This window comes from Budorcas taxicolor, chromosome 16 (genome assembly GCF_023091745.1).
Source record: "Budorcas taxicolor isolate Tak-1 chromosome 16, Takin1.1, whole genome shotgun sequence".
In the NCBI taxonomy this organism is placed as follows: Eukaryota; Metazoa; Chordata; class Mammalia; order Artiodactyla; family Bovidae; genus Budorcas; species Budorcas taxicolor.
In genome coordinates, this window is record NC_068925.1 from 44,824,961 (window position 1) to 44,848,121 (window position 23,161).

The 23,161-nt window shown below is 48.3% G+C and overlaps 1 pseudogene; it reads left to right on the forward strand.

The window, feature by feature from the left end:
• The first annotated feature begins 9,042 nt into the window (after positions 1 to 9,042).
• Positions 9,043 to 9,852, forward strand: LOC128061262 (developmental pluripotency-associated protein 2-like; annotated as a pseudogene).
• The last annotated feature ends 13,309 nt before the right edge of the window (positions 9,853 to 23,161 follow it).

Consider the following 23,161-nt stretch of genomic DNA (forward strand, 5'->3'; position numbering starts at 1 on the left):
CTGTGAGCTAACAAAGGTGTTTTAGCTTAATGCTCATTACCTGGGAAGTAGGGTTCCCAGAGCTGGGCTATTATGTATAATTTAAGCTTATGGGCACCATCTATACAGTGATTAACTTCCAGCCACTTTACCCAGGGAAGGATGATTGAGCTGTGTGTCAGCAAAGAGGAGTCTGCAATGCCAGACTGCAGCCCCATTTAATTTTTTTATTGTGGTAAAATACACAGAAGTTTTCCAGGTGGCCCTAGTGGTAAAGCATCGACCTGCTAATGCAGGAGACTCAGGTTTGATCCTTGAGTCTGGAAGATCCCTTGGAAAAGAAAATGGCAACCCACTCCAGTATTCTTGCCTGGAAAATCTCATGGACAGAGGAGCCTGGTGGGCTACAGCCCATGAAGTTGCAAAGAGTCAGACATGACTGACTGAGCATGCATGCATGCAAAATACATGTAACATGAATGTTGCCGTTTAAAACCATTTTAGAGCATGTACTTCAGTGGCATTAAAGGCATTCACATGCCGGGCAACCACCATTATTGTTTGGTTCCAGAACTTTTTCATCACCCCAAAAAAAGACCCCACACCAATTAAGCAGCTGCTTTCAGTTCTTTCAGACTTCCCTGGTGGCTTAGACAGTAAAGCGTCTGCCTACAATGCGGGAGACCCGGGTCCAATCCCTGGGTCGGGAAGATCTCCTGGAGAAGGAAATGGTAACCCACTCCAGCATTCTTGCCTGGAAAATCCCATGGACCGCGAAGCCTGGTAGGCTACAGGCCATGGGGTCGCAAAGAGTCAAACACGACTGAGCGGCTTCACTTTCTTTTCAGTTCTTTCTTCCCTCCAGCCCCTAGAAATCACTTGTCTGCTTTCTGCCTCTATAGATATACCTATTCTGGATATTTCTTTTTTTTAAATTAAAAAAAAACTCAACTCTTAGTTGAGTCATGTGGAATTTACTTCCCCGACTTAGGATCAAACCTGAACTTCCTGCATCGGGGATGTGGAGTCTTAGCCACTGGACCACCAGGGAAGTTCCTCTATATGGGCATTTGCAGGGACCTGGGATGCTGGAATGACCAGGGGAGGGGGTCGGGATGGTCCCAGAGCTCCAGGATTACCCGCTAAGTCACATGGCTTTGCTTCTCAGGTTGAATGTGCTTTAGGCAGAAACATCACGACACAAAGCGGTTTCCTCTTACAGCCTGATAAAGAGGATCCAAGGAGGGCAGAAAAGCAGGCCAGGAACAGGAAGAAAACTCACGCTCAGATAGAACATGTGATTCCATGAGTATCTCAAATATGCTCAATCCAGCCAAGATCGTGTCTGCAATCAGGCCGATGAGAAGTCCTTGCACAAAAATAGCACCCTTGGAGATAAGAAGATGTTTCTTACCAGGAGAATTTTCTTTTGGGTCTTCACATAGTTCACCAGTGACTCTGGAGGGAATTTTGAGGAACGAAGGCAATAAATGTGATGAAGAGGTTGGAGGGCCTGATTATGAGTGAAGATGAAACGACAGCTTGGCCATAGCCTGGGTTTCGGGGAGTTATGGCCTCCATTTGGCAGATGCGAAGGGTCCCAGATGGAAGGAGAGGTTGGAGGAGTCTGGGAGGGTATAAGTAGGAGTAATGGTGTGATATTATGAAAAGAAAGCGATAGGCTGTGGATAAGGTGGTTTCTGGGCAAAGAGCCTGTTTAAGAAACAAATAGCCTCCGAAGGGCGGTGGATGTGCCTCATGGCTCGTTAAGGCAAACGTTTGGCAAGTCTTAGAAGCTGCTCTGTTGGGAGTGACCACCTCCTCCCCAACTCAGATGCTTCATCTCCACGCCCCTTGTCTCTTTCACAAGTTTGGAAGTGCCGTGTGGGTTTGCAACCCAGGTCTTCAGGGTGGTGGATGGAGTTCTGGGCCGTGAGCACAGGCTCAGAGGAGAGCTTAGCAAGGAGGAGCAGATAGATGAGCTGGCTGGAGAGCATCTTTATCTACCCAGGGAGAAGAGGATGGAGGGTGCTGTTGGAATCCTGGGGTAAACAACACATGTGCTTCTGGCCTCTGGCCTGAGCCAAGCAGATATTGGAACGGTCCTACCCGGGCCAGTTTCTTTGATTTCTATGGTTCCTCTGCCCACTGGGTTGTGATGCCTCAACGTTTCTGGTTGACAAGGCAGTTTCATGTCTATTACCTCCTTGATTGTCCTTACTATTTGAAGCTGACCCTTCGAGTGGCAGAAGGATTTGCATCATCTTGTCTGTTCCCCTGATTTGCTGTTGAGAGTATTGGGGCCCCCAAAGAGCAAGTGACTTGATCTGAGGTAGCTGGTGATTCCAGACCTTGCGTGTGGAACACTGGAACCACGCGTGTGACACATATGAGAATAGCGCTTTGGTAAACTCCAGAAGGTTGCCTCTGGGAAGAGAAATGGGTGGCTGGGGGTGGACAGGGGCTGGAGAGAGACTTACTGTGTTTGCCCATGTACACTGAAGATTTAAAAAAATATATTTATTTAATTTTCTGATCCAGAAGTTGCCCCTTTCTTTCTTTTTATTTATTTGGCTGTGCTGGGTCTTAGTTATAGCATGTACATCTAGTTCCATGACCAGGGATTGAACCTGGGCCCCCTGAGTTGGGAGCACGGAGTCTTAGCCACTGGACCACCAGAAGTTGCCCCTTTCTGACAGCAGAGACCATTTGGAATGTGGCCCACTCCTGTGTCTAGAATTCTGCCTGCTCTTTTCCCCAGGAGCCAGTCAGCTCTCACTAGGGAGGCAGCAACCTCTGAGCTGGTGGTGTGGCCACAGGGGCCTCAGGACAGCTCCCTTTGGCTGGTGTCCACACTGCGGTCAGTGGTCTGCATGGAAGGGGCAGCGCGGGCCCTGGAGCAGCCATCCCCTCTCACTGGCAGAACTGGACGCTCTTCACCCAGTATCTGGTTTCCTCGTGCTGCTTCTCCTTCAGGAACAAACAGTTCATCAAGAGCGAGTGTAAAACCTTGTTTTGTGGGTCGGGAAGGCCACCTCTCACTGCTCCATTGGAGGAACCCATTTGGCTCCTGGAGTCACCCCTGATGGCTAGTGGACAGAGACGAAGCTGTCCATCCTGGGAGCCCCACAACCCTGCACAGAGCCCTTGGATTGGCTGACCTCTGACCTCTGAGTCGGCTTGTTGGCAGATGGGCTGGCTAAGGGTAGGACCACAGCCAGACTGCTGCGATACAAATGTCACCCTGCCGCTTAGCAGCTGTGTGACTTTGGGCAACTTACTCAACCTCTCTGTGCACTGTGCCCCCAGCTTCCATAACATGTGGTAATAATAACACCAACTCCACCAAGCTCTTATGAGAATGAAATGGTTTGGTAGCTGCTCTTAGGACAATGCCTGGCACAAAAGGTTCTGTAAGTTCTTGTCACATAAACTGAAGCAAAGAGGGTGATCCTCAGCAGGACTCTGGCTCTCTCTCAGGTACCAGGGTACTTTGTCACTGTGCTCTTCTGGTGCTTAGCAATTTTTTCTTTCTTTGGCAGCGCTGCCTGTCTTTGTGGGATCTATGTTCCCTGATCAGGGATTGAACCCAGGCCCTTACAGTGAAAGCACCAAGTCCTAACCACTGGACTGTCAGGGAATCCTCTGGCACTTATCTATTTTTTAAAAAAGAAGATTTGTTAATTTTATTGATTCTTTTGGGTGGTGGGGAGGAATCAGTTTCTTCCATTGAATTTCTCTACTGTTTTCCCATTTTCGGTGTAATTGAGTTCTGCTATTTATTAGTTCCTTATTTATTTACTTATTTGGCTGCACTGGGTCTTAGTTGCAGTATTTGGGATCATCAATCTTCCTTGCAGCTGTGGGATCTTTAGTTGTGGCATGTCGGATTTAGTTTCCTGACCAAGGATCGAACTCAGACCCCTTGCATTGAGAGTCTGGAGTCTTAGCCAATGGACCACCAGGGAATACCCTGGTACTTGGCTATTTGTAACTTATATTATTGTTATTGGATCCAGGGTGGACATTGCCTTAAATATCTGGGCCCCACACACTACCTGGTGCAGCATCTGGGTCATAGCAGCTCTGGATGAGCATTAATGAATGAATAAGCAAATGAAACATCCCCCTTCTTCCACATTAATAGACTGTTCCTGGAACAATGAATCACCAGGAAACAACTTTTGACTTGTCTGCTGGGGCATCTGGGTCTGGTTGGGAACTTGTAGGGTCACTGTATGACCTCAGTGGGAGTGCATGAGCCACACAGGTGCTTCAAATCCAGGCAGGCGCCAGGTGAGTGGCTTGGCTTCTCAGAGTGACATGGAGCAGGACGTTATGGTCCTGTCCCCTACGCCCTCTGCCTGTCTTTTGTCTGTGGACAAACTTTAGTCAAAGAATAAGTTTAATCAGAGCAGTGAGAAACACAACAAAGGAAAATAGTCACAGGAGACCAAATGATGATAAGGTAGTCACTAAGCATCGTCAAGGACCTTCAGCTCCTTCTCAAAGACTACAGCTAATATTCTGGGCCATATCCTGTCAGCTGTCTCACAGAGACTGAAACAGCACGTGGAGAAAACTGCATGATGAGCAGACTGCACCCAGGACATGAGCTGCCACACTTCCGAGAACCGGCCACAAGGAAATGGAAACAGACTGACCCTGGAACTGAAGACTGACTGTACCTAAAACAACCAGGATGACGTTGCTCAGACACTGATGACCAATTTGAAGATGACTGTCAGAGCTGACTGTGCTGTTTCTGCATGGAGCACTCCCCCTACTTCTCTCTATAAAAGCTCTTGCCCCACTGGTTGCCAGTGTGGGGTGGGGAGTCAGCCTTTGGGCAGGTGTCCACCACCCTCCCCCAACAGTTGCTGGCATCTGAAAGTAAGCAAACTTTCCTTTCCACCAACCTGGCCTGTCTATTGGCTTCTGAATGGTGAAGAGCCAGATCCCACACACTCTTTTGGTAACGAGAGGAGGAGGCTTCCAGCCTGCCAGGCCCTAAGCTGCTGACCCCAGGAGAGAATTCAACAACAGGCTCTCCCCATACTGCCAGGAACAGTGGGGTCGATTCTTCCTGATCAAGTCCTAGGATGGGCCAGGTTATTAGAATGCTAGAGTCCTGGTGAGCGGTCTATCTGTGGAAGTCAGACCAGCAGCTCCAAGAGGCACCAAGTGTCCAGAGAGAAGACTTTTGCTCCCTGACCGATAACTGGAGAGACTAGGGAAGAAGAACCCTGGGAACAAACTAATGTTGCTTATCATTAGGGCAAAGGCACATGCACACCTTCATCCTTTGACTCAGGACAGTGGGGCTTCCCTGGTAGCTCAGAGGGTAAAGAATCCACTTGCAAAGCAGGAGACCCTGGAGACCCTGGTTTAACTCCTGGTTCAGGAAGATGCCTTGGAGAAGGGATAGGTTACCCACTCCAGTATTCTTGGGCTTCCCTGGTGGCTCAGATGTTAAAGAATGTGCCTGCAATGCAAGAGACCTGGGTTCGATCACTGGGTTGGGAAGATCCCCTGGCAGAGTGCATGGCAACCCACTCCAGTACTCTTGCCTGGAGAATCCCCATGGACAGAGGAGTCTGGCAGGCTACAGTCCATGGGGTCGCAGAGAGTTGGACACGACTGAGCAACTAAGCCCCCACAACACAATCAGTCCCTGGTACCCAGGGAAGTCCCACCCCATCTGCTCACATCTTAACTGGCATCCAGAGGGGTGATCCCTTCTGGGACACCCAGAAACAAGGAAAGATATGCCTGGGAGGCTCCTGGCTCCATCACACCAATGTCAGCTCCTGAGCCCTTCTCTGCTCATGGGAGACCCAGATGCTGCCTCTGAGTGCATGGAGCCAGCTGACCAGAGGCAGGAGAAACCTGACATCACTGCCTTGGCTGCAAGTCGGAATCATCAGTGAGAGAGGGCAACAGCAGACGACCCCCTCTGGCAGCCTCCAGGCTCTCACATTTAAAGTCATGAATGTGGTCACTATGAGAAGCATTAGACAAGCTTTGGGTGGTGTCCCATGCTGGGGGAGAGACCTTGGTGCTCCCCATATCAACAGTGGGAGTCGGAGGCCTTCCTTCGAGCAGGTCACATCTCTCTGAGTGCCCACTCCCCTTACCCAACCACGAGCGGGGTTGGGGTGGGGCTGTAGGGAGGGAAGGGCCCCAGAGTCCAATTTCAGTCAAAGCAAAGATCAATCATTGAAATATTAGACATTGCATCCTTGTACAGGACAAAATGCTTGTCTGGATGAAGGCTGCTGGATAAATTTAAACTCTATCTTTGGGGAAAATCTTGGGAAATAAGCTCTCTTTTCAAGCGGTACACTTCATTCAGTCAACAGACTTGAATGACATTCAAGTGACATTTAAATATGTCTTGAAGCCTCACCGTGGCCTGAGCACCTTACTGTCAGCAGGGAGCCAGGTGCATATTTGGCCCTGAGGATTCATGTTTGAGATGTGGGCAGATAATTAACAATGTGCAGGCAAGTGCTCTGACTGAACCACCCGCAGAGTTGTGGGGAGCCTGAGGGACGTGGCTCTTTGCAGGATGAGAGGCGGGGCACTGAGTCAGGGAAGGCTTTTCAGAGAAGGTAATGCCTGAACTGAGTGATGAAGAATGAGTAAGCATTTGGGGGTCGGAGGTGGGGGTGTGATGAGAGCATTCTGGGCAGAGGAGGCAGCAAGAGCAGAGATCCTAAGGAAGGAAAACATCGTGTGTGTGTGTGTGTCTGTGTGTGTATGAACTGTGTGGCTGGCATAGTAAACAAGATGGGGGGCAGTGGTACAAGGGATGAAGGAGGAGGGAGACAGGGCTGGATCAGGGAGGCTGTATGTTCCTTGCTAAGGAGCTGTATTTTACTTTATTAGGGATGGAGGTATGCAAAGGCAAGTGAGTGAAATGCCACATGTATTGTTTGGGTCTCTTTTAGTCCCATATTACAGAAACCCAGTTGCAATCAGCTTGAGCACAAAAGAACCTGATGGCCTTTCAAAAGTGAAATGTCTTGGGGACAGTTCTGTCTTCAGGCAGAGTTGGATGCAGGTGCTCAGACAATGTTGACAAGATCCAGCCTCCTGCTGAAACCTCCTGCTGAGTCTTCTGGCTAATTTATAATTAAAATAATATCTGGGTTTCTGTTCTTTTTTTAAAAATTATTTATTTATTTTTGGCTGTGCTGGGTCTTCACTGCTGCCAGGACTTTCTTCTAGCTGTGGTGAGCAGGGGCTACTTACTCTTTAGTTGCTGTGCACAGGCTTCTCATTGCAGTGGCTTCTCTTGTTGTGGAACACCAGCTCTAGGGCACCCAGGCTTCAGTAGTTGCGGCTCCTGGCTTGGTTGTTGTGGTGCATGGGCTTAGTTACTTCTCAGCATGTGGGATCTTCCTGGATCAGAGATCAAATCGATGTCTCCTGTATGGGCAGGCAGATTCTTTACCACTGAGCCAGCAGGGTAGCCCCCGGTTTCTGTTCTTGATCTTCCTACTCCTCTTTGTCCTAGCCCAAATCTGTTTGCAGAATTTGTTTGCTGAATCAATAAAAAGTAGTGAACATCAGGTGCTGTGAGCCACAGCTTTCCAATAAGCATCACAGTTGATGTGATGTTCTAGGTTATCTTCCAGGTCAAGATGACCTGTGGCGCGCTATGTTGGCTTCACAGACCATGGGTTCAAAGACACATATACCACAGATGATTCAGAAGATTAACCCCAGCGCCTATGTTCCCCTTAAGAAATCTCTAACTCAGAGACCAAGTTGGAGTGGATCTGAGACTTGTTTCCCATCCCCTTGCTTGGAGACCTGCAACAAAATCCTTGCTTTGTTGCAAACCCCCACTCTCAGAGTTTGCCTTTCTTTGCATTGGGCACAAGAGCCCTTTGCTTAGATGCAGCCCTTTGCTTAGATGCACCCTCTGGGTGGGTATCTTTCCCAGATGGGCACTCCTTCCATGATGGCAAAGGGTGGCTGCCAGTAACCCCAGCCTCCCATTTTGCTGATTCAGCAAGCCAAGCAGAGAGCACCTTGCTCCAGAAGAAGTCCTGTGACTGCTATCATTGCCTGGGATTGAGTCACAAGCCCATCCCTGAGCCAGTCAGGGTGGCTGATTTGCCAGACTTGGATCATGTGCATGCCCCTGCACACAGTGGGTAGGGCATTCAAGTGGACTGAAGGGAAGGGTGGGATGGCCTCCCCAAAGTAAAATGTGGGTGCTATGGTCAGCAGAAGGGGAAATGGTGTTCTGGGCAGCTAAAAACAACAGATGTCTAGTTCCATATTGTGTGACGCCATTTATATGAAATGTCTAGAGGAGATAAATCCAGAGACTGAAGGTGCATTGGTGGTTGCCAGGGGCTGGATAGAGTGTGAACATGAGTGATGGTGGTTTAACGGGTAGGGGGTTTCCTTTTGGCATGATAAAAATATTTTAGAACCAAACAGAGGTGGCGTTTGCACAACACTGTGAATGTACTACTAAATGCCATTGAGATGTTAACCACTTTACAGTAGTTAATGTATTATTATTCTTATTATTTGGCCATGGGTTACCCTGGCCATGGATTGAACCCTGTGCCCCTGCAGTGGGAGTATAGAGTCTTAACCACTGCACTGCCAGGGAAGTCCCAACAAAGGTTAATTTTATGGTATGTGAATCTGGTTGGATAGCATCACTGATTCAGTAGACACGAACTTGGGCAAACTCCAGGAGATGGTGAGGGACAGGGAGGCTTCATGTGCTGCAGTCCATGGGATCAAAAAGAGTTGGACACGACTTAGTGATGAACAACAACAACAAATGTGAATCCTACCTCAGTAAAAAATTAAAAAACAAAACAGAAAAATGGCACACCCATATTATGAGAATTCCTTTGAAGAGGCATTAGGTAAAGGAAAAATGATTATTACATTGGTTCCAGTTAATGAGAGAATCAACGTGGATCTGCTGAGTACAAGTGATCAAGTTCATCCTCCTTAAACAAATGAACAGTTTGAGGCTTGCCCCAAGTCTAGTTGCAGTAAACCAATTTCTCCTTGCTGACCATGATGCCTCCAATTGATAAGTTTCGTCAGGACACTTTGCAGAACTGGTGCCAACAACTTGAGTGCCAGTGGCCAGAAAATAGAGATTATCTGAGACTCCAGAAACTTGCTTATGCTGAAAAAGATGAGTAAATTCCTGAGTCATCTCAGGAGGCCAGATTGCAGTCATGTTGAAGGAAACACAAGATGGTGACCAAGAGTGCAAGCTTTCGGAAAAGTAGGATAAGTGAGAGCAAGGAAGGAACTAATATGGTTGAAGTGATAACTTCAGCTCAGGAAGCCATGCTGGCAGCATGGTCAGAATTGCTGAGGGACTTCCCTGATGGTCCAGTGGTTAAGACTCTGCACTTCCAGTGCAGGGGCCACCGGTTTATCCCTAGTTAGGGAACTAAGATCCCACATGCCCAATGGCCTGGCCAAAATAAATACATAAAAAGATGTTAAAAAAAAAAAATTGCTGCAAGCCATTCAACCTAAGGCTGTGAATTCATGGCCCCTTCCTATCTCTGTTTAGCCCATTCTGCCACAAGGTTCAGGTGTCCAGCAGTGTGTGGTCCGTGGCAGACTGTTCCCAGCAGACACAGAAGGTTGGGTTCACCTGCAGTTCCATGCAGGTCAGGCCTGAGTCCCTGACACTCCCAGGAGATGTTCTCTCTCTTCCTGCTACCTGCCGGCACTTTCCCATCCTCAGACCTAGAAGATAATATGGTATGCCCTGAATATGCTAAAAGAAATAAGAAAATTATGAAAAGATTAATTGCAATGGGGAAGAGGAAGAAACTTGGTTTGGACACACAATCAATGCTTTTTTGAAATAAAAAATTAGTAATTTATTTTTGGTTGTGCTAGGTCTTCTTTGCTGCTCTCAGGCTTTCTCTAGTTACTGTGAGCGGGGGCTACTCTTCTTTGTGGTGCACAAGCTTCTCATTTTGATGGCTTGCACAGGCTCTAGGTGCATGGGCTTCAGTAACTGCAGCAGGCGGGCTCAGTAGTTGTGGCGTTCAAGCTTAGTTGCTCTGCTGAACAGGGAATCTTCCCGGACCAGGGATCAAACCTATGTTCCCTGCATTGGCAGATGGATCCTTATACACTGCACAACCAAGGAAGTCCCATCACTGCTTTTAGATGGTTCATATCAGGAATCCCTGGTGGTCCAGTGGTTAGGACTCAGTGCTTTCACTACTCGGCCAAAGGGGGAGGGGGAAAAAAGGAATATAGATGGTCAGTGTCTTAATACAAAATAAATGGTTATCAGAAGGGAATGGGTTTGGGATGCGTGAGATGGGAGAAGTGGGGGGTAATTGTACGGTAATAATGGTAGCTAGACTATCATGGTCTACTATTTTGCAATGTACACAAATAATTAATTACTATGTCGTACATCTGTAACATAATGTTATATACCCATTTTACCTCAATTAAAAGATCTGTTAGAAAAAAAGAAACCCAGAACACCATGATATCAACTCCCAGGCATCCTGGGACACCTCTTTATTTCACAGGGCCGCCTGGATGGCATGAGTAGGAAGGCTTTCCCTTCCTTCTCTTTTCCGTTTTAAACCTCAGAGAGTTGGGGCTTGCAGTGTAGTTGAAGCCAGAGGTGATTTTGGGTGTGGCCGCTGGCAGAGCCACTGCCCACCACCGCGGCCGTGGAGACCTGGATGCTTGGTCCAGAAACTGAGCTCATAGCTTATCATGAGACCTGGTAGAGCGGGCTCCAGTGAGATGCCAAGGACGTCTTGTTCACTAGCTGTACCTGTTTTCCTCCCGGCTTTGGGTGGTGGACGGGAGCTGCACTCCACAGAACTTAACGCTGCAGCTCCAGCTGGCCAGGAGAACTTGGAACGCCGGATTGCCATCATCTCTTGGCACTGAGCATGCGCAGATGACGTCACTGCGAAAGGGCGGATCTCGGGGAAAAGCTATTGGCGCTTGGAATTGTAAAGGGGAGAGAGGGTTTTGGCTCATTCTCTGGGCCTTTCCAGATCCTCTGTGCTAGGGTTTGGGCAGAGCCCAGAGCCGCCCTGGGGCTCTCCCAGAATGAGCTTGCATTTGCTTCTTCAGGAATGGAAGTTTGAATCCAAAAACTCCTCCTTGGGTTGCTGGGCACCAGCTGGCTGCGCCAGGGTGAGGCCCTCTGGTCCCAGCAGGCCCGGCCCGCTGGACTCATCTGGCCTGGACTCTGGCTGAGCTGTGCTGCCTGTTTCTGCCTTGAGCTGGCGACACCGGCTGAACTTAACCCCAGAGTCTGATCTCAGTGATGCTTCAGGGCTTCTCAGGACATGGTTCTCAGTCAGCCTCCTGCACTTAGTCACCTGGGGTTCAGGGTCCTGTTTTCAAAGCCGACCCTGGTTCCCTGCCCCCACCAGCCGACTGGGTCAGAACCTCTGAGAGGGATTTTTTACAGACTTCTTTCAGGGATTCATATACCAACTGAAGTTAGAGAGTGCCTAGAGGATGGGCCCATGTTGTGCTCCGGAAAGCTGAGGATTTCCTACTTGCTTTCCCTCCTGCCTGGGAGTGCAGGGTAGGGATTCTCCCAGATATTGGGCTCAGGCAGAAACCTTAGAGAGGATCCCAGGACTGTGGGACCTGGGTTTGAATCCTGACTCCACCACTTTCCAGCTGGGGACTTCTGGACTAACTGCTTGCTTCCCTGCTCCCCAGTTTCCTCATCTCTAAACAGGGGTCCCCCCGGGGAATTCCTTCGTGGTCCAGTGGTGGTGGTGGTTATTTAGTCGCTAAATTGTGTCTGACTCTTTGCGACCCCACGGACAGTAGCCCACCAGGTACCTCTGTCCATGGGATTTCCCCACCAAGAATACGGTAGTGGGTTGCCATTTCCTTCTCCAGGCGATCTTCCTGACCCAGGCCTCAAACTCATGTCTCCTGCACTGGCAGGCAGATTCTTTATCACTGAGCCACCAGTGGTTAGGACTTCGCATTCTCACTGCCAAGGGCCTGGGGTTCGATCTCTGGCCTGAACAACAACCATTACACTGTGCTGTCTTTCGCAAGAGGGAGCAGAAGGAGAACCCGATCATCTCTCAGCAGTCAGCCTGTAGCCCTGGAGAGGACCAATCTGCCAAGAAGAGCATCCCAATGAGTCCAGGGGGCACCCGCCCTGCTGATGTATTGCCTCACTCCACGCCCTCCTGGCTTCCAGAGGCTGGAGCCCTGGGAGGCCCCTGGGAGGGAGTGGGAGCAAGGAGCAGGCTGGGCAGGGCAGCGGCCGACTCAGGGTGAAGAATGCAGGCCGCTGTGAGGAATCATGGCACGTGGGCCAGCGGCTGCCTGCTGACACATCACACCCCAGAGGCAGGACAGCGGTGACCTCATGCTGGTGTCAAACATTCGGGGCCCCTCCCAGCACTGCTGATGCCTCAGCATTGCCCAGAGGGAGCCGACCCCACCCCACCCTGCCCAAGTTTGTGTGCTCATCCCTCCCCTGCACACACAGCAGGACAAGCACACCGCCTGAGCCAAGGCTTCAGTGGAGGTTTATAATTTGGATGCTCCGGGACGGGCGAGGCCAGCAGTTTCCACTTCCCCGAGGGCAGCCACATCGTAAATCCTGGAATACGCACCCGCACATCTGCCACAGCTGCTGGGGGAGGGTGTGATGGGTTTCACGGGGACCGTTCCCAGCGTTCCCAGGGCTGGAGTCCCGGCCTCTCCTGCCTCCGTCGATATAAACAATGGCTCACAGTTGGGGAAACTGAGGCCCAGAGCTGCTAAGGACCTGCTACACACCTCCAAGTCAAAGCTTCTTGGCCACAGAGCTGGGACTGGAATGGAGAATTTATCTTGGACCAAGTTCTTGTCTATCTCCTGGACCAGGGTTGTCGTCTTCTCAGCCACTGCTGCAAATCTCAGCTCCCCTGATCCTGGAGGATGTTTTCCGCCCGAGTCAGGGTGCTGTGGTTCCTGGTTTCTAAAAAGCACTCTTATTTCCTTGGCCCTCACCTTCTGACCTCTGAAAGCCCCTGACCTGTCTTCCTGTGGACTTATCCTCCTGTGGTGGTGGTTTAGTCACTCAGTCATGTCCGACTCTTTGTGACCACATGGACTGCAGCCCGCCAGGTTCCTCTATCCATGGGATTCTCCAGGCAAGAATACTGGAGTGGGTTGCCATTTCCTCCTCCAGGGGATCTTCCCAACCTAGGGATTGAACCTGAGTCTCCTGTGTTGATATGCGTGTTCTCTACCGCTGAGCCACCAGGAAAAATCCCATGGACAGAGAAGCCTGGGGGGCTACAGTCCATGGGGTTGCAAAGAGTCAGACACAACTAAGTGACTGCTCACACATGCGCACCTTCTGGAGGTGAGTATATCTACCTTTAGCATTGATTTTAGCCCCATGAATGCCCTCTGTGTCCACCCCACCTTCAGAGAGAGTTTTCTTGAGACTCTGGCTTTGAGTTCTTAATGTTTCAACAGATGACACTGAGCAAGGATTTTTGAGAATCTACCAAGACTCAGGGATCTGTTCTCCATGCTAGATGGAGGTCAGGTGTCAGAGTATGCAGGGCACAGGCAGCCCCTAACCTGGACTTTGTCCCCCACGCTTCCCTGTGGGTGAGCCAAATCCTCGCACGGGCTTTGACAAGCATCTGGAACAACGGGCAGGGCCACTTTGAGCTCCCCAAGGCTCCTGCTTATTTATTTTACCATCATAACTTGAAGCCAATATTTAAGCATTACCAAGGCAACAGCCCAAATCTCCCAGCCCTTGGCCCCCATCCACCTCCACATGATGGGGACAAGGGCAGGAGGGGAGTAAGGAAAATGAGTCAACCATTCCCCACCCCGCGACCACCTGGGAAAACAGTGACCCAAAAATCAGATCCCAGCTTCTCTCACGGGGTAATTGGTCTTTTCCATGGGTCTACGACTCAGTGTTTCTCACACAAGAGGCACAGAATCGAGCAAGACCTCTGTCCTTATATTTGATTTTGTTTTTGCAGTTATGGTTGGAGACGAGAGGTTTTTCAAACATTTTATTGAAGCTTAAGGTACACAAAGAAAGTGGACAAGTTGTAAGGGTACAATTTTATGTTTGCAACCTGAACTCTCCCTTTCCCCAGCACCCCCATCAAGAGCAGCACCCCCAATTTTCCCTGTTCCCTCATCACCATACCTCAGGGTGACCAGGATCCTAGCTGCTCACAGTTTTGCCTGCTTTTCACCTAGAGGGAAGCATACATTGCGTTCCATCTTGGATTGAAGCCAATAGCATTTGTAGATTCTGGGAGGTTTCCTTGGCCCTTTTCACCGGAGGGAAGAGCACAGAGGAGCAGAAAGCGCCTTCTCTGCTCCACAGGTCGTGGGGGTGTTCTCAGGCTCAGGCGTAGAGAGTGGGCCGGGAAGTGGTTCTGCTTTCAGAAAAAAAGCCACAGCATCCTTTCCTCTTTTGATGTGTGTCTCAGGTCCCCACCTGATGTGCATCATCAGAGAAAGGAGGGGGTCCTCGAAGTCATAACAAAGCCTGCCCGGGGGCTTTTCTGATGGTCTAGTGGCTAGAAATCCACCTTCCAATGCAGAAGACTCAGGTACCCCATCAGGGAATTAAGATCCCTCATGCCTTGGGGCATCTAAGCCCATGTGCTGCAACTAGAGAGCTCATGTACTGCAACTAAGACCTGACACAACCCCCTCCCCGCTGCCAAAAATGGCCTGCCCAGGAGGTCTCCAGAGACCCCATTCCCAGAGTCCTCACTTCTCCTGGCAGGATGCCTGGGGCACCCACATCTTCTTTACTGGCCAGTACACCTTGTCACTGCAGGCCTGGCTCTGATGGCCCCTGTTTTTATGCCTGGTCGGGGCAGGACAAGGGTTTACCCCAATCTGTGTGTCCCAGTGGGGATGGGGGGCCTGGGCTCCCGGCTGCCTGGTCAGCGCCCCCATGCATCCTCCCATGGCTGCCGCTGCATGGATTTCACTTTCTCCCAAGATTGAGGAGGAGTTCTTTCCTTGGCGCTTCACATCCCTTGGGCCAGTGAGTATCTGCAGGGAAGAATGTTTTGTTTTCCACATTTCCAAGCCATCACAGACTGCTGCCTTTGCGAAATACAATAACCTTGTCACAGATGGGAAAAAGCAATGAAAGAAATAAAAGCTGTACAAAATACAAGCCCACATTTCTTTTCTTATTATTTTATTTCAGATATAATAGGACAAGCCTAAGAAGGAGTGAAAGGGATGTAGACGTTTCTTGGTGCTTTCTCTTGATTTCTATACTTACTCTGTGGAGCCTGTGATCCGCTCTTAGCTGACCAATACAGGTCTGAGGACCACACTTGGAGCAGCCTCACCTTAGACCGTGACTGGTCTCTACAGTCTGCATTTGCTTGTGATCCCCCTTCCCAGCTCCTTGCAGGGTTTGTCCTCTTCCTATTTCTATGCATGTTGCTTTAGCAGGAATAAAAGCAAGAGAAACATTTACCCATCTACTTTAGGACTTTATATGAGACTCTGAGGGCTTCCCAGGTGGCGCTAGCGGTAAAGAACTGCCGGCCAATGCAGGAAACGTAAGAGATGCCGGTTTGAACCCTTGGTTGGGAAGATCCCCTGGAGGAGGGCATGCCAACCCACTCCAGTATTTTTGCCTGGAGAATCCCACGGACAGAGGAGCCTGGTGGGTTTCAGTCCATGGGGTCACAAAGAGATGAACACAACTAAAGCAACTTAGCAGAGCACACACATGAGACCCTGAGCTCAGAAGCCTTGCTCTTTTCAGTTTCTTATCTTTGGGAATTGCACCTGGCTTCTTGTGACTTCTCTGTCTTAGATGTGGGACAAGTTTCCTCTGAAGGCAGGTTGGAATATTATACAGCTGACAAAAGGTGTCAATCCTGTCTCCTCCCTTCATCCCCTTCTACCCACTGCATCCCGGCATCATGGTGTCACTCTCCAGGAGATGCTGAGAAGCTGGGAAGGGTTCCTGGAGGGTGTTTGAGGCTCCTCTGCCCCCTCCTTGCTTAAGAGACTCCATCCTGTGGTTCAGTCCTGAGCCCTCATGTCCTGGACTTTTCCTGGGGGGAAGGCTCTCAGGATCCAAGTGGGCTGGCAGCTTCCTCCAGGCTGAGGTCACCACCAGGGATGTAACCAAGCCCTCCACCCCTTGCATCTTCTCTGTCCCCATAGGAAGCCCATAGTTTTGGCTCCTTTCTCTCAGGAGGGACAGCTCCTCTGCAGCCATCCATGGTGTGTCTGGCCCCTCTGGAGGGCAACCCACATGTGCTCTCTGGCCCTAAGTGTCCCTAGACCCATCTGACCATGGATATGTGTGAGACCATGAGCGGGGCAGACTGCGTTTTCCACTTGAGATTGGTTTCATCTGGGCTTCTTTAGGGACAGATGTGTTTAGCGAGGACCGAGTAGCCCCAGCTAGAGACGCAGGCAGATCCAGGGGTGTTGGTTGAGATTTATAAGCTGTCACCGGTCCTGCTGCGTACAAGCCTTCCTGCTGTTCCCTTTCCTCTCCTCATTCTTCTGCTCCTCCCCCATCCCCTTTTTAATAACCCTGGCTGCATATTTTCTGTAAACCAAACCATCTGTTTACTAGCTTTTCTAAGTGGTAATAAAGACAGTGGAGACCCGAGTGCCTGTTGGGTCCAGGCTCCTTCTCTGCCTGTTCCCAGGTGGCCCAAGAGTGGGGCTTGGAGGTCGCGTGTCCAGCAAGGTCCTTTCTGCCTAAAGTTGCCTGTTCAAAGCTGCATCTCCTTGGAAACCAGCTGTGGCTACCTCCCCACCGCTGTTATTTGCAGCTGTGATCCAGGACCATGGGGTCACCTGCCTGCGGCGAGCTGCCTGCTGGATGCGGTGCTGACGCAGAGGAGCAGGGGAGTGAGGCTGCTGGGCCATCCGGGCTGCCTGGGCTCCAGGTTCTCCTCCCAGGGAATGTACTGAGCTTGGAGGACAGGCGAGCCCAGGAAAACATTTCGACAACAATGCGGAGTGCCTAGGTGACGGAAAGAAAAAAAGAGGAGTCTGTTTGGGAACAGATTTCGGCCTCCTCTTCCAAGGCATTAGTAATTCAAGCAGCAGCGAGTGTCATATTTACTTGGGAAACTATGAAAAGTCATATAACAATGTTCTCTTCACAGCTTTCATCATCGGCTTCCTGGGTTCTGAGTGCAGTCAGCCCCCTAATCATAAACAGGGGTGTGCTCTGCATCTGGCAGCAGGAGTGAGAATGTTGCTGGCAGCTGGGACCCAGGCCCCCGCAGTGCCCAGTGCCCTCCCTCCCCAGGCCTGGTGTCAGCTGCCAGGCCCCAGGAAGCCCAGAGTGTCCCCCACCCCAAACTACCGAGGTCAGGATGGCAGTGCACACCGCTTGGACCAGGAAGAAGCCAGGGCTGGTGGTGCTGACAAACACATGTCCGGCCCAGCAAGATGGCCCAAGGAAAGATGAAATCTTAGATCAACAAACCTTCACTTGATTATGTTTGGCTCAGATGCTAAAGAATCCACCTGCAATGTAGGAGACCCAGGCTCGATCCCTAGGTCGCTTTATTATGTTATGTCATGTTATTTTTAGTTTTTGGCCACACCCCATGGCTGAAACCCATCCTCTGTTTCCGTCTTCTCCTTTTGCTTTCAATCTTTCCCAGCATCAGGGTTTTTTCCAGTGAGTTGGCTCTTTGCATCAGGTGGCCAAAATATTGGAGCTGCAAAATTCTCTGCTTTCTCTATGATCCACGAATGTTGGCAATATGATCTGCCTTTTCTAAACCCAGTTTGTACGTCTAGAAGTTCCTGGTTCATGTACTGCTAAAGCCTAGCTTGAAGAATTTTGAGCATAACCTTACTAGCCTGTGAAATGAGCACAGTTGTACCGTAGTTTGAACATTCTTTGGCATTGCCCTTCTTTGGGATTGGAATGAAAACTGACCTTTTTTCTGACTATTAGTGGGAGGAGCCAGTTCAACTCTTTACAGGCCAGGCAGGTAACCTGACAGTGAAGGGGGCAGGTGTGGGCCACAGGTGGCCTGTGGGGTGGTGGTACCAAGGAGACCTGGAAAAGAGGCTTCTCCTCTTCCCCAGCCCATCACTTCCATGCAAAAATGTGAGCCCTGGGCTGCCACGCATCTGAGTTTTTAAAGAATTCTTTTGGTGTGGAAATTCCCAAATTGAGAAATGTTGGCTCACATATTAAGGACATCTATAGGCCAAACAAATACCTCTGGATACCAAGTTGGCCTCTGGGCAATTGGTTTGCAACCTCTTGGTTACACAGTTTCTAAGTTTCCTGTCAGCTCTGAAGTTTAACAATTTTACAACCTTCAGCCAGCCGTCTCCTCTGTTAACTGGAAATGAATCACATGGCTTATTTTGAGTAAGAATAAGCAGACATAGATGTTACCAAAGCTGATTCCAAAGGGTTCATTCTAAAAAGCAGTTTCTCAGAACTTCCCTGGTGGTCTAGTGGCTAAGACCCTGTGCTCCCAGTGCAGGGGGCCCAGGTTCTATCCCTGGTCAGGGAACTAGATCCCACATGCTAAAGATGGGAAACTAAAGAGTCCATGTGCTGTGACTGAGACCTGGAGCAGCCAATACAAGTAAAATAAATAAATATTTAAAAAGAAGTTTTTCCAAAGGAGGCATTATGTTTCCAGAAAAATCTCAGGGAAAATTATTGCAAGCAACAACAGGAGCTGTCGAATTGGGCTCTAAAGAAAAGGGTAAAGAGATTGAACCAGCTAGTGTGAAAGTTGGAGATAAAGTTCTTCTCCCTGAATATGGAGGCACCAGAGTTGTTCTATATAACAAGGATTACTTCTTATTTAGAGGTGGTGACCTTCTTGGAAAATGTGTAGACAGAAATAAGTCACTACTGAAACGACATCACGTGATGCTGGCCATTCCACTGAAGTTCTGAAATCTTTTCATCATGTAAATAATTTTCGTGTTTCTCTTTTGTAATAAATTAATGAGTTTTTTTTTTTTTTAAGTGGTTTCTGCAAACTATCCCAGGCCAGTCTATTTCTCTGTTGATTTAGGCGCTGCTGTGAACTCAGGGTCGTTAAGATGTCTGCTCTAACCTGGAGGAACAGGGAAAGCAATATGCTTAGTGAAAGAGGCCAGACACAAAAGGTCACATGCTGTATGATTCCATTGATATGAAACATCCAGAATAAGCAAATTCATAGAGACAGAAAGTTGATTAGTGGTTGCCAGGGGCTGGGGGAAGGAGTGATGGGGAGTAACTGCTAATGGGTACAGGGCTTTCTTTTGGGGTGATGCAAACGTTCAGGAATTTGCTAGTGATGATGGTTACACAATGTGAGTATACTAGAGACTCCTGAACATTGTTTGAGAATGGTGAGCTTTATGGTATGTGAATTACGTCTTGACTTAAAAATATACTGTAGGGACTTCCATGGCTGTCCGGTGGTTAAGACTTCATCTTCCAATGCAAGGGGTGTGGGTTTGATCCCTGGTTGGGGAGCTAATATCCCACATGCCTTGTGGCCAAAAACCAAAACAGAAGGCACTGGCACCCCACTCCAGTACTCTTGCCTGAAAAATCCCATGGACGGAGGAGCCTGGTGGGCTGCAGTTCATGGGGTCACTAAGAGTTGGACAAGACTGAGCGACTTCACTTTCACTTTTCACTTTCATGCTTTGGAGAAGGCAATGGCAACCCACTCCAGTGTTCTTGCCTGGAGAATCCCAGGGACGGGGAAGCCTGGTGGGCTGCCATCTATGGGGTCGCACAGAGTCGGACATGACTGAAGTGACTTAGCAGAAGCAGCAGCAACACATTCAACAAAAACTTTAAAGAAGGTCCCCATACAAAAAAAATTCTTAAAAGAAATACTGCTAAGTTGTCAATTTTCAGATCGGTCTATAGATTTTATGCACTCTCAGTCAAAATTCCAGCAGGTTTTTGGGGGTAGAAACTGACAAACTGATTCTGGAATTCAAATGGAAATGCAGTGGACAAGGAATACCCAAAACAACTTTGAAAATGGAGGGGAAAGGAGGAGTTCTTATACCACCTGATTTTAAGGCGTGTAAAGCTACAGCAAGCAAGATAGTGTGGTATTAGCATAAAGACAAACAGGTTAGTGAAACAGACTAGAGAGCCCAGAAGTCGACCCAAACACTAGATCCCACATGCTAAAGATGGGAAACTAAAGATTTCTAAAGGTATGGGAAACACATATAGGCAATAAAATTTTCAAAAGAGTTTCAAAGGCAATTCAATAAAAGAATAGTTGCTGCAACAAATATTCTGAAACAACTGGATATCGATATGCAAAAAAAAAGAAAGAATCTTGATCCATACCTTATATCATATAAAAATATTAACCCCAAACATACTTAAATGTAAGCCTTTAAACTATAAAACTTTTATAGGAAAACACAGTAGAAAATCTAGTAACTTTGGCTTGTTGCTGCTACTGCTGCTAAGTCGCTTCAGTCATGTCTGACTCTGTGCAACCCCATAGACAGCAGCCCACCAGGCTCCCCCATCCCTGGGATTCTCCAGGCAAGAACATTGGAGTGGGTTGCCATTTCCTTCTCCAATGCATGAAAGTGAAAAGTGAAAATGAAGTCGCTCAGTCGTGTGACCCCATGAACTGCAGCCCACCAGGCCTTCCGTCCATGGGACTTTCCAGGCAAGAGTACTGGAGTGGGGTGCTATTGCCTTCTCTGCAGGCAAAAATTTTTAAAATATGGAATGAAAAGTACTACCCACAAAAGAACAAATTGTTAAAATGAATTCATCCAAATTTAAAAGTTTTGGTTGTTTTTTTTTGAAAGACACTGTTAAGGAACTGAAGACAAGCCATAGACTGGTAGACAATATTTACAAGCTATACGTCTGATAAAATATGTAAAGAACTTCTAGAAGTTAAGAAAACAACCCATTAAAAATGGGTGAAATATTTGAACAAATACAGAATGATTATTTTGTTTAATAAGCTTGTACTTTTCTTAGTGGACGGCCAATAAGCATAAGAGAAAATGCTAAAATCATTACTCATTAGGGAAATACAAATTAAAACCACAGTGAGATGCTGCTACACACCTGTTCAGTTCAGTTTCAGAGCTTAGTTGTGTCTGACTCTTTTCGACCCCAAGGACTGTAGCACACCAGACTTCCCTGTCCATTACCAGCTTCTGGAGCTTGGTCAAACTCATGTCCATTGAACTGGTGATACCACCCAACCATCTCATCCTCTGTCATCCCCTTCTCATCCTGCCCTCAATCTTTCCCAATATCAGGGTCTTTTCCAATGCATCAGTTCTTCACATCAGGTGGCCAAATTATTGGAGCTTCAGCTTCAGCATCAGTCCTTCCAATGAATATTCAGGACTGATTTCCTTTAGGATTGATTTGTTTGATCTCCTTACAGTCTGAGGGACTCTCAAGAGTCTTCTCCAACACCACAGTTCAAAAGCATCAATTCTTCGGTGCTCAGCTTTCTTTATGGTCTCCAACTCTACATTACCTTTTTCAAATGTAGGATGTCCCTACATAATCTTTAAAAAAAAAAAAGAAAACTTTAGCAAAACTGTATTTATTTGACTGTATCAGGTCTTAGTTGCAGCATGTAGGATCTTTAGCTGCTGTGTTTGGGGTCTAGTTCCCTGACCAGGGATCAAACCTGGGCCCCCTGCTTTGGGAGCCCAGAGTCTTAGCCACTGGACCACCAGGTAAGTCCATTAAGTTATTTTTAAAAAAGCAATTTCATGGGCTAAAATTTCAAAGGCAGTCTCCTCCAAGTGTCTTGGACCTGGTTTACTTCCAGCTCATGGATAGGTACCAGGACCATGATGATTTAGGGGCTTTCCCCCAACCACTCGTTTGACTCAGGCCAGGCTCCATATCACTTGCTTTCAGCCTGCAGACCAAACTTCCTCCTCCCCCTTACCTCTTCCTCCTACTCCAGGTCTCAGTGACAACCTCCATTCTGACAATCCCATTCCTGGGTATATATCCAGAGAAAACCATAATTTGAAAAGGTATATGCACCTCAATGTTTATTGTTGCACTATTTATAGTAGCCAAGACATGAAAGCAGCCTAAATGTCCTTTGATGAAGGAATGGATAAAGAAGATGTGGTACGTATATACAATGGAATATTACTCAGCTGTTAAAAAAAAGAATGCAACAATGCCATGTGCGGAGACATGGATGGACCTAGAGATTGTTATACTGAGTGAAGTAAGTCACTTCAGTGTTGGAGAAGACTCTTGAGAGTCCCTTGGACTGCAAGGAGATCAAACCAGTCAATCCTGAAGGAAATCAATCCTGAATATTCATTGGAAGGACTGGTGCTGAAGCTGAAGCTACAACACTTTGGACACCTGATGCGAAGAACTGACTCATTGGTAAAAACCCTGATGCTGGGAAAGACTGAAGATAGGAGGAGAAGGGGATGACAGAGGATGAGATGGTTGGATGGCATCACTGACTCAGTGGACATGAGCTTAAGCAAGCTCTAGGAGTTGGTGATGGACAAGGAAGATGCTGCTGTCCATGGGGTTGCAAAGAGTCGGACACGACTGAGCAATTGACCTGAACTGAACTGAACTGATGTAAGTCAGGCAGAGGAAGACAAATCTCATATGATGTTGCTTATATGTGGAACCTAAAAATATAGTGGCTTCCTGGGTAGCTGAGTGGTAAAGAATCCATCTGCAATGCAGGAGGCCTAGGTTGGATTCCTGGGTCCAGAAGATCCCCTGGAGAAAGAAATGGCAACTCACTCCAGTATTCTTGCCTGGGAAATCCCATGGGAAGAGAAGCCTGGTGAGCTACAGTCCATGGAGTCACAACGATTTGTACATGACTAGTGACTGAGCAATGAGAACAAAAGAAATGGTACAAGTGAACCTATTAACAAAACAGAAAGAGTCATAGATGGAGAAAACACACTCACCAAGGGGGAAATTAGTGGGGAGGAGTAAATTAGGAGATGGGGACTGATATATACGCACTACTGTATGTAAGTAGATAACTACTAAGAACCTACTGTTTAGCACAGGGAGCTCTACTCAATACTCTGTAATGACTATATGGAAACAGAATTGAAGAAAAGAGTGGATATGTGTATTTGTATAGCTGATTCACTTTGCTGTACAGCAGGCACTAACACAATA